Consider the following 17677-nt stretch of genomic DNA (forward strand, 5'->3'; position numbering starts at 1 on the left):
CCAGGAGAGGCCTGGTCGTGGGGAAGGAGAGAGAAAGGGGCCCGGGAGAAGGGGCTGTGCGCTCCGCCCGGCCACAATGCAGACCCCTTCCTGGGGCTCCGGACCTTCCCGGGACACATAGGGGCCTCCTCCGGGCTAGGTGAACCCCTGGGGCTCCATTCTATCGCAGTGACTGAGGCTCCGTGTGTCCCTTGCTGCCGGGAGCCCTCCGGGAGAAGGGGCTTTGTATGGATTTTGGCTTTGAAAATGTTGGAACCGAAGATGCTTCAGCGTTGGTCTTCGCTCTCGAAGCCCCCGCCTTTTCTGTGTCTCTGAACGTGAACTTTTAGAGCCTTCTTCCTATTTTTCAGGCCTTGTTACTTCTAATAATTGGCTGCCGTCGGGGCTCTAATGATCCTGGGTGAGAGCACAGTTGGAAAGGGACTCCGAGGTTATAGGGCGAGCGTTTCAACATCGGCGGTCTTCTGAGCTTCAGCCCATAAAAAAATAGAAACGTTGCCCTTGTAACCCCTGGTATTCAGGACTTGCCCCTATTTTCGGAGCCTGCAAGTGTACAGTTGGCACTAGCAGGAGAGTCATCCTCGTGTGACGAGGAGCCCGTCCTGGGACTGAAGTTATCATTTGCTGCGCTCCCCCGGGGCACTGCTTGCTTGACACTTTGGTAAAAAAACGGGGCTGTTCTGGATATTTTGCTCCGAGAATCGCATAAATTCGACGGCCCCGTGGTTTTTGGAGTTGCCCTGGAAAGCTGTCACGCACGTTGTGACTTTCATTTTGTGACAGTTCACTAAGGTTTTTGATTGGCCCGCAAGATTTCAGCAGCTCGTCCCAAACTTAGTGTGGAAGTGGTGATGAGTCTGGTGCTGCTGAGTCCTTACCAGCAGTTTACGTTTGGATCGATGTAATGGCTGTGGCTTTGGTTTTGTTAAAATTCTCACGTGTTCATGGTAAATTCATTTCAGGTATAGGACCTCTTGAGTCCCCGGAGATTTTGAGCCCTTCATTTAACGAGCTAAACGTTTGTTTAGCCTCCAAATCTTGCTGAAGTTTACAGGGCACGATAGTAACCCACGGTCTTGTACAAAGGAGCCCAGTATGCCTTCTGTGTGTGTAGATTTGTGTTGGATGAATGCGATGGACTTTTTTGGGGGGTGGGGGGATTTTTTTTTCTGTAGTTACTCTTTTGCAGGAATATTTTGTTTGCATGTTATATCTACTTATACTTAATAATTATGACTCACTGTCAGTATATTCCAAGCTATTTTCACATGTCACCCCCAGAAAGACAGTGCTTGCTTTATTTTTTTGGCAGAGAATTTAATGCAGAGTTGTGTACTTGAGAGGCTTAATAAGTGTATGTTTATTTCATTATCATAAAGTCTTCGTTGAAAGAGGATTTTGCTCTAGTTGTTAGAAACCTATTTGACATAAGAATGTGCATATATTTTAAGACAGAAAGTTAGTTAAATATGAGAGTCAGCTGATTGGTTAAAGTCTTGGGGAAGTCTGAGTCCATAATCTGGGATGCTTCTTGTTGTCCAGTTGTATTTCTTAGAGGGCAAGGGTGTGATATAAATGCCATTTGTTTAATACCAAGTTTGAGCCTAGAGTTGGGTTTGTTCCTTACTGGAGTTTAGAAAAATTGTACTTGCAGCATTAACTTGAGGTATTGTGTTATGTAACAAGACCTAAAAGAGTTAACAGTTTAAAGTGCCTCATTTCTACTAGCAAATTTCCAGAAGTGGAACTCTTTTTTTTTTTTTAATGTCTTTTTTTATTTTTGAGAGACAGAGACAGTGTGAGCAGGGGAGAGTCAGAGAGAGAGAGCGAGAGGGAGATACAGAATCTGAAGCAGGCTTCAGGCTCTGAGCTAGCTGTCAGCACAGAGCCTGACCTGGGGCTTGAACCCACGAACTGTGACATCATGACCTGAGCCGAAGCCTGATGCGCCACCCAGGCGCCCCCTCTCATTTTAAATGCAGCATAATAATGGCATAAGGTGGTCTTTGAATTTAACAGTACTGGACTGTGAGTACATATCATTTGAACTAAAATATAGTCTTTTGATGGGAAAGATTTTTAGTCACATTTTAGATTCTTTTCATTCTTTGATAATGCCATTCTCTTATAATAGTGGCATTAGTTAACCTTGGACTCTGAGGAGAAAACTGTGATTAACTTGTTGCATGAAAATAAATTTTTTTCCATAGAGGAGTTGTTATGAGAAGTTAATATTGGGAAGATAGGATGATGAGAGAGTTTGGGAGACCTTTTGTCCTATAGCGCTGTTAAGTCAATAGCTGAAAGCCAGGGAATAATGCTGTCATCATCTGGGCTGCATCCCTAACCCCTATCATCTGAGGACAAAGTGTAATGGAAAGATTTAGGGATTTCAGCACTAAAGTCTTGGGTTCAAAGTCCGTGCTTCTCTGTTTAACAATTTTGTAGTTCTGCTCTAGTCAGTCAATTTCTCTGGGTCTGTTTCTTTACCTGTAAAATGTAGACAGTAATACTGATCTAATTTACATGTTAAACGACCATGTTAGGTGAAATGATGAATATCAAGTGATTTGCTAATGTTGTTTTTTGTTATAATTTTTTATTGTGGACATAGCCTCAAATGCCAGGCATTTGAGATTTAATTTGTGTAAGATTTACAAATTCCTGTGGGTAGAAGAGATCTTGATCATTCTGGTCTAACTGCTTCATTTGTAAGTGGGGATACTCAGAATCAAAGAGATTATGATTTGATCAAGCTCCTAAGCTAATTAATGGTAGAGGGATGGTAGGATTTATTGGTAGGGGATTTATTAATGATAGGGATTTATTGTTTCATTCTTTTAGCAAATATGTATAGGAATACCTGCCTACTATATATCAGCCTCTGACGGTAGAGTGGTGAGCAAAATAGCCATGTCTCTGTTCTACTGGACCTCACAACATCCTTACTGTTCTCTTAGTTCCATCCAGGTACCGTTTAGAAAAGATTATATGTCTGAATTTCTAGGGCAAATATTTCTATAAGAATATAAATTTTGGAATGCCATTGTGTGTATAATCTGTAAATACTATGTCCCAACTTATGTTGAGGTTTTGTTTCATAAAAATTTCTTGCTTCTTAGTATTTTAGAAAATATTATTAGTTTTGATGGGATGGTGGTAAATATTGTACAAACAAGCCACTAATGTTTTCTATCTTATATTTTGTAGAAGTGGTCCTTGGAAAAGTTTTTTCTTTAATATCAAGTATATAACAGAATCTTGAGGAGGTAGAGTGAATTTTGGAGTGGGTATCAGGAGAAGTAGGTTCTCATTCTAAATTTGCCATTAGCTAGCTGTGTTGTGACTTTGGATAAGTCACTTAATCTCTGTATACCTAATGAAAATAAGGTATATTAATATTAATTCATATTAACATATTAAGATCTCTGAGAGAATGTGAAGAGGCCATTTTAATTTTGTGTGACCCATTATTTCCTAAACTCAATAATATTTTTTCCATAAATCGTTGTAACATTCTGTTGAACCTTTGATCTAAGCAATACACCTGGAGAGAGCTGAACCAGATGACCTTTGAGAATTATGTTGGTTAATGTGATTGATACTTATTTTATTTATTTTCTCAGAGAGAGAGTGTGCGTGAGTGCACACATGAGCAGGGGAGGGACGCAGGCTTTACATTGCCAACGTAGAGCCCAGTGTGGGGCTTGAATCCACAAACCATGAGATCATGACCTGAGCTGAAGTCAAGAGCTGATGCGTAACAGACTGAGTCACCCAAGCACCCCTAATGTGATTGATACTTGATGATAATTTCATATAGTTAAATCTGATACTTTCATTCCTACTTACTTGGTTTTAGTTTTACTCATCTGGCTAAGGAATAATTTGATTGGTTATGAGTAAGGTTTCAGCTCTTTGTTATTATAAGGCCTAACAGATTTTTCCCATTGGTTTGGTTTTTCAGAGATTTTTTTTGTTGTGCCTTTTTTTTTTTTTTTTTTTTTTTAGTTTATTTTGAGAGAGAGAGAGCACGCACACATCAGCAGGAATGGGGTGGAGAGAGAGAGAATCCCAAGTAGGCTCTGTGCTGTTAGTGCAGAGCCCAGTGTGGGGCTTGAACTCATGAACCGTGAGATCATGATCTGAGCTGAAGTCCAGAGTTGGATACTTAACCAACTGAACCGCCTAGCTGCCCCTGTTTTGCTTTAATTGGAGGTTTTTCCATGTGCTGAACTGAAATAGTGTTTCCATGTAGTTAAACATGCTTTGGCTATCAGAAAGACTCTTTTGAATATCAAAGAAGATTCTGTGGAGGGTATATAAATGAAAATATTTTATGTGACCTTACAATTTGAGCATATTGGAAAAACAAGTAACACAATAACCTGTTTAGGTCACTGGTAGATAGCCTTGAATATTTAATTTCATCATGGAAACTTCATTGCAAGTTTATATTCAGAGAAGGTTATAAAGAGGGGCAGGAAGATCTAGGCTTTGTGGATAAACGAAGGTTAGATCTTCTGCTACTTTATGTAGTCTTGGACAAGTTACTTAGCTTTAGTTTCTGCTCCTGTTAAATAGGGGTAACACCTTACAAAATTTCTATGAGAACTTATGTGCAAAGGGAGAGTATGGTGCACAGTCAGTAGTTGACTTTGAATAAATGGTTGCTAATGTTAAGATGGCTAAGTTAAAAGAAACATTAATGCTTAGGAAAGACTAGTAAAACATGTAAGTTCCAGGCACTGTTTTGGGAGTCAGTAATTTTAGGCTAGTGGTTTTTGAATTTTTTTTGACTGTTCTGCAACTGAAACAAGTTTTTATTTTTTTAAAGTATTATCTACCCCCAGTGTGGGACTCAAACTTATGACCCCTGGATCAAGAGCGTGCTCTACTGTGTGAGCTAGCCAGGTGCTCCACTTGTGATATTTTATATAATTATGTCCACTGTCTATATTAAATTTACCTTCTAAAGGATTACAGCTTTATTTAACATTGTTTTAGGGTACTATTTTAGATAAACTAGAAGATAAATAGTGCAGTTGATTATAATACTTACTGTTTAAGAGATAAGTATGGGCAAAATAATTTTATCAGAACATTGTCTAATTGAGAAAATTAAAAAATTGTTTATTTCTTTTGAGAGAAAGAGAGAGAGAGAGCACAAGCATGGGAGGGGCAGAAGAGTGGGAGAGAGAATCCTGAGCAGCCTCCATGCTGTCAGTGCAGAGCCAGATATGGGGCTTGAACTCAGAAACCGTGAGATCATGACCTGTACTGAAATCAAGAGTTGGCAGCTTAATTGAGCCACCCAGGTGCCCTGAGAATTTTTTTTTTGTTGTATTATTTTGTTACAACAGTTAAAATAGCTCTGTTGATGGACTTCTCCCTGCAGGATGGGTAAATGTTATACTGAGTGAGTTCTGCACTGCATATTTCACTTTTCATATGGAAGTTCTTAATGTATCTTCTGTAAAATGAGCCTTGCATTGTACATTTTACTCTTTTTAAAAAGTATTTATTATTTTTGAGAGAAAACGCATGCATGCACGCACAGGCTGGGGAGGGGTGGGAGGGAAGAGGATCAAAAGTGGGCTCTGTGCAGACAGCAGAGAGCCTCATGTGGGGCTTGAACTCACGAACCATGAGATCATAACCTGAGCCAAAGGTAGATGCTTAACTCAGCCACCCAGGTGGCCTCATGTTTTACTCTTCATATGTTTTTATATGTATCTTCTGTAAAATGAGCCTCATCTTAATGAATAGAACACTGCTCCATGTGAATAACTTTGAAATTACATAGTCAAATACATAGACTAGGTGACCTAAGAATAGGATATTTGCCCTTGAAATTACTAATTTAGAATATACTTTGTAATAATAAATTTACAAATTTACAAATAATAAATAATATTACTTCATAATATGAGGAAAATAGTGTTATTTGAAATTATTAGCTCACACTGTCTCAACTATTTGTGTTATTTGTGGCAGTTGACTATCCTCACAAAAGGCTTAAGACATTCAGATGTGAAACTAGAAAATATTAAAATATGCCTGGGCTCTATTTGTTGAAAATTAATGGTACTTCAATGCTGTGATCCTCTTAGCTGTAATGTAACTTGATAATTTTTGTTTCTGTGAAACCTTGCTTGGGCTGGAGATTGGTGATGTAAAGTGAAATCATATTTTTAGGTGAAAAAATTTATAAAGTAAACTTTTAAGTTATAAATTGATATTAGGCCTAAAGTTATTGATTACACTCTCAATAAAAATAAAAATGCAGAGGTGAATATGATTTGTAGTAGTCATGTTTTTCAAGAAAATAGTTACTTAGTTAATGGGAAATGGTACCTTCATCAAATTATGTATGTTTCACGAGGAAGCCATTTTCTCTGATAGTCTTGGTTAGTCATCCTAGACCATTCATTTATCATCCTAGACTGTGTCATTCCTAGACCAGAATCACAGCATAGAGGGATAAGAGTCTTTCTCATTATTGGCCAGTTTTATTGGGAGATGGAATTTAAGTGTATCCATATATCCAGTTTAAAGATTCTGTATTTTGCAAGTCTGAGAAAGCTAACATCTGAACTTCATTAACATGAACTCTTAGCTACACATTCTATGGTCTTTATTTGTAGGTTTCTTGATTTATGCCAGTGAAGACAACAGCTCTTTGTTAGATATAAGGTGTTTCAAGAATAGATTTTTTTTTTCCTTCATTACTACTGTGTACCAGAGCTTTGCCTGTATTAGGTATTCTAAATTTTATATTTAAAGCAGTATAAAAAGATATGAATTTTTATGGCATTTATATAGTCCATTTGGAGCTTCATTTTTTGTTGTTTCAAATCATTTATTAGACATGGTATAAGTTTTTAGCTACTATAATTTTTTTAGCACAAATTTGGTAGAGAAAATAATTAGAAATAAGTCAGTGTGTTTATATGTGAAAAACTAATCAGAAATCAGCATGTGTATATCTGAGAGTGAATTTGAAATGTGGATTATGTAATATGTTGTCTGATTTTAGGATATGACTCTTGCATTGGTATTATAAGCATGTTCAAGTACTTTTTTAATCCTTTTTTTTTTTTTAAATATATTTCACATAAAGTTCTCCATTTTAAAGTGTCCAGTTCTGGGGCACCTAGTGGCTCAGTCGGTTGAGTGTCTGGCTTCGGCTCAGGTCATGTTCTCACGGTTTGTGGGTTTGAATCCTGCGTCAGGCTCTGTGCTGACAGCAAGCTTAGAGCCTGGAGACTGGATTCTGTGTCTCCCTCTCTTTCTGGCCCTCCCCTGCTCTAGCTGTCTCTCTCTCTCAAAAATAAACAAAACATTAACAAAAAAAGTGTCCAGTTCAATGGTTTCTAGTATATTCACAGGGTTGTACAGCCATCGCCACAGTCTAATCCAGAACATTTCATCACCCCAGAAAGAAACTCCATACCACTTAGTAGTCACTTTCCATTTCCTCTTTCCCCCAGCCTCTGGTAATGAGTAATCTACTTTTCTGTCTCTGTGAATTTTCCTGTTCTGAATATTTCATATAAAAGAAATCATATAACATGTAGCCTTTTGTGTCTGGCTTTCACTTAGAATAATGTTTTCAAGGTTCATTCATGTTTATAACACAAATCAGTATTTCCTTTTTATGGTTGAATAGTGTTCCATTGTATGGATACATGAAGTACTTTCAGTTGAGTGTGTTCTTGGTTATTGATATCTGTATCTTGAGAAATAATTACTGAGCTCTCTTTCTGAAATTATAGAAAAAGGCATTTAAAAAAGGTCTCAGTTCCTCTTTTTCTGCTGGAGAGGCACTCAGTAGTTCACCAGGATCTCGTTTCTGTGCATTGACTTACACAGAGCCCTGTCTCAGTTAAACTTTTTTTTGCTAAATTCATATTAGATTAATAGGATAGATGGGATATTAGAAATTAACTGGCCCAAATTCTTCATTTTATGAAGGAGAAAGGTGAATGACTAACATTAAGGCCAGATTGCTGGTACTCTGGACAGTAATTTCACATGTAATGCTTCCTGTATGTACCTAATTTTACCTGGGCCTTATTACAGTTAAAATGATACCAGTCATTAAAAAAATTTTTTTTAATGTTTATTTATATCTGAGAGAGAGAGAGCACAAGTGATAGAGGGGCAGAGAGGGAGAGACAGAATCTGAAATAGGTCCCAGGCTCCGAGTTGTCAGCACAGAGCCTGACACGGCACTTGAACTCAGAAGCCATGAGATCACGACCTGAGCTGAAGTCAGGTACTTAACCGACTGAGCTGCCTAGGCACCCCTATAGCAGTCATTTTTAATAGAGGAAAATAAATGCCAGTGTTGTTTTACAGTTTGCAATAGGTGGTTTGTCATATACTGTTAAAAAAAACTAGTCCTGATTTAGGTAAGGAGAGACTATTTGAAAAGATTATTACAGTAGGGAGAATGCTTTGACTGAAAGATCTGCAAGTGTCCCAAATCAGACAGAAAAAAACTTTCACAGAAAAGATAAGCAGGGCCAGCAGGAGCTTTGTATGGAGGTGAGTACATGGGTGGGGGCAAGCGGATTGCATGATCATGATAGTTTAACTCGATTTGTTTTCACCCTTTGGTCAGCAGATGCATGGAATGAGCTGTTAAGAGAGGAAGTTATGCATCTACTTGCTTAAACTTAGGGCAAGCCAAAGTCTAGGGGCTTTTGGGAAAGGGGAAAAGCCTGACTAAAGTTTGGTCAGGTAAGTCAGTGGATTAAGTAATGAGCATTTGGGAGCACTCCTCCTGTTCAAAACAGAATTTTTCACTGATAGGGATCTGTTTTAGTCCGCTAAGGCTTGCAGCTTTTTGCTTTAACAAAAATAGTATAGTTTGGGTGGCTTATAAACAATAGAAATTTATTTCTCATGGTTCTGGAGACTGAAAGTCCAAGATCAAGGTGCCCAGCATGATCAGTTTCTGGTTGATCATCCTCTGTGGATTGCAGACTACTGACCTCTCTGTATCCTCATATGGTGGATAGCAGAGAGAGGAAACAAGTACCCTTGAAAGGGTACTACCCCATTCGTGAGGACTCCACCCTCATGACTTTAGTAAACCTAATTAGTCCCCAAAGGCCTATCTCCTAATACCTTCACATAGTGGGATAAGGTTTCAACATAAGAGTTTTAGGGGACACAAACATTCAGTCCATAACGGTAGAATAAGAGTCATTGTGAAGTTGATATTGTTAGATTTGACCTGATTATTTATGTATGTGTAGGCCTTGTAAGTTTGCTTTGCTGAACATTTTTATAAGGATTCTTGGATTGGAGAAAAAACTTACTATTGAGGGATAATTGTCATGTAATGTTATATTTCAGGTATACAGTATAACGATTTGACAGTTGTGTACATTACTCAGTGCTTACCATGCTAAGTGTAGTCACCTCTGTCACCATATAGTGTTATTACTACAATATTATTGGCTATATTCCGTATGCTGTGCTTGTCATCTCTGTGACTTATTTATTTTATAAGTAGAAGTTTGTACCTCTTAATCTCTTCATTTTTTGCTCATTCTCCCACCCATCTTCCCCCTGGCAACCACAGGCTTGTTCTCTGTATGTACGTATTTATAAAATGTATTTATTTATAGCTGGTTACATGCCCAATGTGGGGCTTGAACTCCTGACCCTGAGATCAAGAATCACACATGCTACTGAGCCAGCCAAGCCTCCTTGTTTTTTGTATTTAATAGTCTGTTTTGTATTTTAGATTCCACATATAAGTGAAATCATATGCTATTTGTCTTTGCCTGACTTACTTCACTTAGCATAATACCCTTAACATAATAGATCCATTTATGTAGTCACAAATAGCAAGATCTTATTCTTTTTTATGGCAGAGTGATAGTCCTGTGTGTGTGTACATGTATACCACATCATCACATCTTCACTCATCTATTGATGGACACAGGGTTGCTTTCATATCTTAGCTATTGTAAATTATGCTTCAGTAAACATAGGGTACGTATATCTTTTTGAATTAACGTTTTTACTTTCTAAGGATAAATAGTCAGTCGTGGAATTACTGGATTATATGGCATTTCTATTTTTAATTTTTTGAGGAGCCTCCATACTGTTTTCCACAGTGGTTGCACCAGTTTACATTCTCTTAACAGCGCACAGTGTTCCCCTTTCTCCACATCTTTGCCAAGGCTTGTTGTTTCTTGTGTTTTTGATTTTAGCCATTCTGACAGGTGTGAAGGGATGATTTCATTGTGGTTTTGATTTGCATTTCTCTGATGGTTATTGATGTTGAGCATCATTTCATGTGTCTCTTGTAATCTGTATATCTTCTATCTATTCAGGTCCTCTGGCCTTTTTTTTTTTTTTTTAAGTTTATTTACTTTTGAGAGAGGAAGCACGAGAAGAAGGGGTAGAGAGAAGATAGAAAGAATCCCAAGCAGGTTCTGCATCGCAAGGGTGGCACCTGATGTGAGGCATGAACTCAGGAACAGTGATATCACGACCTGAGCTGGAGTCGGACACTTAACCAACTGAGCCACACAGGTGCCTCTTGTCTGCTCATCTTTTTTTATTTTAATTAAAAAAATTTTTTTTAAATTTATTTTTGAGAGACAGAGAGAGACAGTGCGAGCAGGGGAGGGTCAGAGAGAGAGAGGGAGACACAGAATCTTTGAAGCAGGCTCCAGGCTCTGAGCTAGCTGTCAGCCCAGAGCCCAACGCGCGGGCTGACCTGAGTTGAAGCCGGATGCTTAACTGACTGACCCACCCAGGTGCCCCATTGTCTGTTCATATTTTAATGAGATTGCTTTTTGTGTGTGTTGAATTAAGTTCATTATGTATTTTAGATATTAATCCTTTATCAGATATATGGATTTTCAGGGATCTTCTCCCACTCAGCATATTGCCTTTTTGTTTTGTTAATGGTTTCCTTTGCTGTGCAAAAGCTTTTTATTCTGGATTTCATTTTTAAAAGCTTCCTGAAGCCAGGAAGCTAGGATTCTCAAACATATCCTAGGGTCTTTTGGCCTGACCGAAGTGATCTTGCTTGCTTCCCTTACAAAGCTCAGAACTCCAAGCCAAGTACTAGTCCTTTTTTCCTAAGAGGACTGTGAGCACTGGCTTCATGAAGTCAGCCATAGCTCCTTAAATCTGTCTAGTCATATTTGATTAAATGAGCACCACTTTCAAAGATGACATTCCAGTCAAAACCTTAGTTGCATAACCAATGTTTTCAACTAGGGGGACAGACTCTTATTGAATTTATGCAAATAAACATATTGCTGTGAAAATAAGAATACACAATGAAAGTTTTTATTATGGAGGAGTCAGGCAAGGAGAAAAAATGTTTTATTTCTGTTTACCAAAGCATAGTCTGTTTAAATCATTAATGAGTTATAGGTAACTTAAAAGAAAAAAGAAAAGAGTTCTTTATATCCAGAAAATGGGACATTAAAGCATCAGAAGTATCTTAAATAAAACTTGTAATCATTCTTCATCAGTTTATTCAGTCCTCTTAATTCTTGTTCTCCTAGATCTTGGGTTAGTAGTCTTATGAATCTATCTGCTTCTCCACTAGCTTTTTAGAAATCCTGATTTAGTCCACTGCTACAGTTTCAAAGTTATTTAAGTGATCAGAAGCCCAAGAGTACCTGGTATAGTCCTTTTTCAACAGTCCTTTTTTTTTTTTTTTTGAAGTTAAGCACTCTAGCTTATACTTGATTTCTAAGCACTTTCAGGGAAACATCAGAATTAAAAAAAACATACCTGTAGATGACAGAAGACTTAAAATGGTGGTGATTAACTTACTATTGATTATTTAATTTAATTAATTAACTAATTTATTATTAAGTAATCTCTATGCCTAATGTGGGGCTTGAACACATGATCCCAAGATGAAGAGTTGCATGCTCTTCCGACTAAGCCGGCTAGGTGTCCCACTATGGATTTTTAAATTTTATTTTATTTATTTTTAAAGTTAATTTTTTGATGTTTATTATTGAGACAGAGAAACAGAGCATGAATGGGGGAGGAGCAGAGAGAGAGGGAGACACAGAATCCGAAGCAGGCTCCAGGCTCTGAGCCTGATGCAGGGCTTGAACCCACAAACTGCGAGATCGTGACCTGAGCCGAAGTTGGACGCTTAACCAACTGAGCCACCCAAGCGCCCCAAAGTTTGTTTATTTTGAGAGAGAGTTGGGTGGGGAGAAAAGGAGAGGGAGAGAGAGAGAATCCTAAGGCTCCACACTGTATTTGATCAAGGAGCCTCATTTGGGGCTTGAATTCATGAACCGTGAGATCATGACCTGAGCTGACATTTGATGCTTAACTGATCCAGCCATCCAGGTGCCACTGCAACTGCCCCCTCCCCCCATAGTGATAATTTTACAAGTGAAAGATCTATGAGAGTTTGTTATAAAACATTCAGTTGGTTAGGAAATTTGATTTTGTGGAATGCAAACCAAAGTCCGGTCAATCCAAAAAAGTTTTAGACAAAATATAAGCATAATGATTAACCTTATTTTATTTTATTATTTAAAAAATTTTTTTTAACATTTTTATTTATTTTGAGAGACAGAGTGAGACAGAGCCCAAGTTGGGGAGGGGCAGAGAGAGAGAGGGAGACAGAATCTGAAGCAGGCTTAGGTTCTGAGCTCTCAGTACAGAGCCTGATGCAGGGCTTGAACTCACACACCCTGAGATCATGACCTGAGCTGAAGTTGGACGCTTAACTGACTGAGCTACCCAGGTGCTCCGATTAACCTTATTTTAAAGAAGAGTGGGTATTATGTCTAATCTATGTTTATAAATGTATATGATCTTTGCAGAGAATAAAACTAAAATATAATCCCGAGCCACATGTGCCATCAATAATATATAATTAAGAGAGGGTGGTGGTGGAATGAATGGGGTGGGAAGGGGACCAAAAACAACAACAGAGACTATATCAAGATTATTAAGTAAAAATTTTAATACATCTGGAATAAATCCTAAACATCTGTATAATAAAATTCCTTAAGTGATGTGAATTCTGAGAGACACAAGCCTATCTAGTAGAATATAGTATATTCAGATATATTGTTTATGACCAAGTTAACATAAAAATCTGTAAGGGAAATTATCACTGATGAAACAGTATTATTGTCTAATATTAGGCAGCACAGCACTGGGACTCCTGATAAATAGAAATATCTCATGAACATAGTATTGATAAATTCCTAGGAATTTGACATAATTTGTGAAATAATATTTTACTCATAGATTTAATCTAGAGAAGGTAAGCATCACTTCTGATTTCACAGTGCTTCCCATGTAATAAAATTTTTTTTAAAGATTTTGTTTTTTTAAGTAATCTTTGTACCCAATGTGGAGCTCAAACCCATAACCCCAAGATCAAGAGTTGCCTCTGCTCTACCAACTGAGCCGGCCACTTGCCCCACAAATTATAACATTGATCAAATTAACCTAGTTATTTTTAGTATCCCCTTTTACAAAGTGAAAGAAATTCTTTGTAAATTCCTGGGGACCCTTTGGGAGATTTTGAAGATAGTTATGGGGCAGAATACATCATTTAGGACTTGATTTCGTAAAGCCAGAGTGTCAGAGTTGTCAGGAGATTTGGAGATTTGAGCATGTGATTAGATAGGCTGATGGGTCAATGAGGAGAAATACTTGGCTACCTATTTAACCAAAGTGTAAACAATTTTGTTTAAAGTAAACATAGGAAGAAACATGATGAGCCATAGCTCTTTCAAAAATGAGAAGGCTTTGTTTTTTTGCTTTTATAATCACGATATGATAAAGTCAACATCAAGCACAGGAAATTGTGATAGGATACAGGATTTTTATCTTCTGGGGAGATTACCTAGAAGGCAAAGAAAGCCTTTTATAACCTCTTTATTAAGAGCAGACCAATAACCCAAGAAAATTTTGTCATTTTAATAGACTGAATTTTATTTTTATGCATGTAACAATATTTGATACTAAAGCACTTTTTGAAAAATCTTACAAATAAACCCATCAGATCTTAGCCAGTTTTGACCACAACAAAAAAATTTCTTTTTTATAAACTTTTTATAACTTTCTGTTTTCCATTCAGGCAGGAATAATTAGTCATTTTATGTTGGGACTATTTTCTTTTTCTTTAATAAAAACACATCCTGCACACCTGTATATAAAGTTGTTCTTGTCTGTCACTTTTAAATATAAGATGATGGGGGCACCTGGGTGACTCAGTTGTTTAAGTGTCTGACTCTTGATTTTGGCTCAGGTCATGGTTTCATGGTTCATGTCACTTACACTCTGTGTTATGGAGCGACTTCTTTCTTTAAACCTCATGAACCAACTTCTGTTAGCTTCAGACTTTCCTGCAGCTTCCTCGCCTCTCTCAGCCTTCGTAGACTTGAAGGGTTTGGGCCTTGCTCTGGGTTAGCCATTGGCTTATGGTAATATTGTGGTTGGTTTGATCTATCTAGACCTCTAAAACTCTTTCTATATCAGCAATAAGGCTGTTGTGCTTTCTTATCATTTGTATGTTCATTCATTAAAGCAGCAGTTTTAATTTCCTTCAAAAGCTTTCTTTTTGCATTCATAACTTGGCTGATTGGTACAAGAGGCCTAGCTTTTGGCCTATTTCTGCTTTTGACGTGCCTTTCTCACTAAGCTTAATCACTTCTAGCTTTTGATTTAAAGTGAGAGTGGGCCATTGTAGTGTTATTGGTTGGCTTAATTTCAACATTGTTGTATCTCAGGGAATACAGGGACCTGAGGAGAGGAAGACACATATGGGAATGTCTGGTTGGTGGAGCAGTCAGAACACAAAACACGTCGGTTTTGTTGTCTTATGTGGGTACAGTTTGTGGTGTAATACAGTAGTATTACAGGTCACTGGCTGCAGATTGCCATAACAAACACGACAGTAATGAAAAAATTAGAAATATTGGGAGAATTAGCCATAATGTGAATTACATACATGAAGTGAGCAGATGCTGTTGGGAAAATGGCACCAATAGACTTGTTTGACACAGAATTGCCACAAACCTTTAATTTGTTAAAAAAGGCAGTATCTGCAAAGCGCAATAAAATGAAGTGGAATAGATGAGGTGTGTGATGAGCCATGGAAATTCCCTCTGTAATCGCCACTGGGGGAGTCAAGGGAAAATAGAAAAGGCCTCACAGAGTAGCAGGGAATATTCCTTCTCAAAAGGTAGAGTGTGATTCTCAAAGAGCCAGAGAAAAAAATGTCTTTGCTGGAAAATATCAAAGTACCATTGGAACAGACTAGATGTCTGGAGCACTGGTTCAGGAGTTGAAATTAAGGAAAGATACTTGAGTCTCTGGACAGGAGAGTAGTTTAAAAAGCATTATCAAGGTAGGGATGGTGTGTGTCCGTAGGTGAAGCCCAGTCCTCATCCAAGTCATGTCACCATACAAATGTCAAAAATAAATCCCTACTTAGGCAGGAAGACACTTTATTTGAAAAGACTGTTATAATGCTCTGACCATGAGATACATAAGTCTCTCAAAATCAAACAGCAAAAGGCTTTTCTCTTATAGGTACAAGTGAATAATGCCAGCAGGATCTTTGTGGGAGAGTGGGATAAACTGGTGGGGGTTAGCCAATGACATGACCATGGTAATTTAATAGATTTTTTTTTTCTGTGATCACCTTATGCTCAGAATAAGTCCTTAAGAGAGGATATTCTTGCATTGTCTTGCTTAAGCTGAGAGCTAGCCAAAGTTTAGTGTATGTGGGGAGGAGGTTAACTTGACTAAACTTTGGACAAGTCAATAGGTAAGTAGTGGGCATTAGTGAGCACTTGGCTAGTACTTAATGTAAAATCCTTTTGGGTGTATGGCAGATATATTGGGTTCTGGAAAATGCCTTTTAGATTATTAGTACAGGTTCTGGAAAATACCTGTTAGATATTAATAAGTATGTTTACCATATTATTGTCAGTCAGTGAACTCTGCCAGGGATTGGGGATAAACTTAGTTTTAAGGTATTGTGCTATTCCCAAGGGTTGGGAGATCTTGGCTGAAATAGTAAATATATTTTTAAAAATGCTAATATCAAATAAATGGTAAAGACTGTAAGGGCTCAAAGAAGGAAAGCTGAGGCAATAGGAAAGATTGATGGAATAGATAAGATTTGAATCTGGCCTTGAAGAACTTGCTTGCTGGGATAACGAGAGGGAAGTATGGTGTAGGCAGGAAGATGAATACACTGTGGTGATGTAGTATGATGTACTCACAGTCAGTGTGTTAAAAACCAATTTGTATGATCCAGAGGCTATGAAAGTAAGTTAGAGTCAAAGGTAGAAGTCACCTGATGGTGGCTTGAAGTACTGAGGCTTTTTATTTCAGGCAAAGGAAATCAGAAAGCTTTTTGAGTGAGATAAAGTAGAAGTATTAGAAGTGGAAAAGGGCTGGGAGAGTGTTGAGATCACTTACTATTAAAGTAGTTTAGGTGTAAGGTCATGAAGGTCTAGAGTAGGATAGTGGTTCTAAAAATGGAAAAGAAACAGACTTAAGGACATGCTAAAGAAGGATCAGCAAGACAGAAATTGGCAGACTGGGGGAAAAGGAAGGTGTCAAAGAGGGTTCCACAGTGTACCAGTGAGGTTAGGAAAATGGTGGTACTGTTGGCTCTTGAAGTTTTGTTTTGTTTTGTTTTTGGTGGTTTGGGGGGCAGGTGATGAATTTAATTTAATGGCTCTAGAAGAGATAGCCAACAAGAGATTACAGGTGCAGTAGTGAAGGTTAGGCTAGAGATGATGATTGAAAAATTTCCTGAATAGAGTTGCTTTATTGACCAGATGAACTTGGCTTTCTCTACTATACTTTTGCCGTTCGGGAACAGTAGAGTATCTTGGGGATATCCATATCTGAGAGGTGGGGGGAAGATTTGAAACTAAAAGGCAGATGAAGCATGACCAGAAAAATAGGAATAATAGTGTAGTATAAGGAGAACATTCTATATAGGTAGCGGATATGGTCAACATTGTTTTTTTATTTATTTTTTATTTTTTTTTATTTTTGAGAGACAGAGAGACAGAGGGTGAGCAGGAGAGGGTCAGAGAGAGAGGGAGATACAGAATCTGAAGCAGGCTCTAGGCTCTGAGCTAGCTGTCAACACAGAGCTTGATGCGGGGCTCGAACCCACAAACCGTGAGATCATGACCTGAGCTGAAGCCGGACATTTAACCAACTGAGCCACCCAGGTGCCCCTGGTCACCATTGTTGAATGTTAAATAGAGGTCAAGAATAAGGACTGAGGAAAGGCCATTGGATTTGGTTAGGAAGACTTGGAGAGAGCAGGTTTAGTTAAGTGATGGATGGAGAGTTAGTCTAAATTAGACTAAGAGGTGGTGATATTGATATGAAGTGTATTGAATATTGTAAGATTTGTGGTTAGGAGAAATATAATTATTCTCATGGTGGTAGCAAGGTGAAGGATATTAAAGTTTTTTGATATCAGGAACCTGGGAGGAATCATTGGATCTAAGAAATAGGGAATAATCCATAGAGCAAAGTTGCCGAGGAATTAGGGAGGTTGAATCAAAAGTATTGCTTTAACCTTAAAAAGGAGAAAGGGTAACTTGTCATTTGAGATTGTGGACAAGATAAAGGAGGATGGGTGGGACATGTAAAGATTTTTGAG

The 17677-nt window shown here is 37.9% G+C and overlaps 1 protein-coding gene across 1 annotated transcript in view; it reads left to right on the forward strand.

The window, feature by feature from the left end:
* The window catches only part of LRP6 (LDL receptor related protein 6), a 155766-nt gene that overhangs the window by 460 nt on the left and 137629 nt on the right, over positions 1–17677 (forward strand). The window lies entirely within an intron of this gene.

This window comes from Suricata suricatta, chromosome 10 (assembly GCF_006229205.1).
Source record: "Suricata suricatta isolate VVHF042 chromosome 10, meerkat_22Aug2017_6uvM2_HiC, whole genome shotgun sequence".
Taxonomy (NCBI): Eukaryota; Metazoa; Chordata; class Mammalia; order Carnivora; family Herpestidae; genus Suricata; species Suricata suricatta.